This window comes from Mastomys coucha, unplaced genomic scaffold, assembly GCF_008632895.1.
Source record: "Mastomys coucha isolate ucsf_1 unplaced genomic scaffold, UCSF_Mcou_1 pScaffold17, whole genome shotgun sequence".
In the NCBI taxonomy this organism is placed as follows: domain Eukaryota; kingdom Metazoa; phylum Chordata; class Mammalia; order Rodentia; family Muridae; genus Mastomys; species Mastomys coucha.
In genome coordinates, this window is record NW_022196899.1 from 29,277,124 (window position 1) to 29,277,797 (window position 674).

The following is a 674-nucleotide window of genomic DNA, read 5'->3' on the forward strand; positions in this document are numbered from 1 at the left end:
ATTTAGTGAGTAGCTTTCCATTAACTGGCATTTAACAGACTTATTCTCATAGATTTTCATAGATTTATCTATTTTTTTTTTTAAAAAAAAGGAATGTTGGGGCTGGAGAGATGGCTCAGTTCTTCCTGTTCTTGCCGAGGACCTGGGTTTGGTTCCTAGCACCTATGTGATGACTAAGAACTATCTTCAGGCCTGTACATAGTGCAGATAGATAGATAGATAGATAGATAGATAGATAGATAGATAGATAGATAGATAGATAGATAGATAGACAGACAGACAGGTAGATAGATAGATAGATAGATAGATACATACATACATACATACATACATACATACATACATACATACAGGCAAAATACATACATAGACTAAGTGAATCTAAAAAGTACATCAAAAAACTATAGTTGTGGGAATAGTTTACTCCACCTTTGAAGAACAAATCTAAGCTACTTCTTGATGTAATTGGAAAATGAACAATATTTTGGCTAGTAGTAATTGCAAATCTTATCACCAATAATTCTATTTTTCCTTCGGCTATAATTGTCATTTTATTGTGATTTTTATTAAGGAAGATGTTGTCTCATCTCAAATAAGCAAATAGAAAAATGTGGAGACAAAGCTCCTTTTTGGTTTTTTTCATGTTTTTTTATTAGATATTTTCTTCATTTACA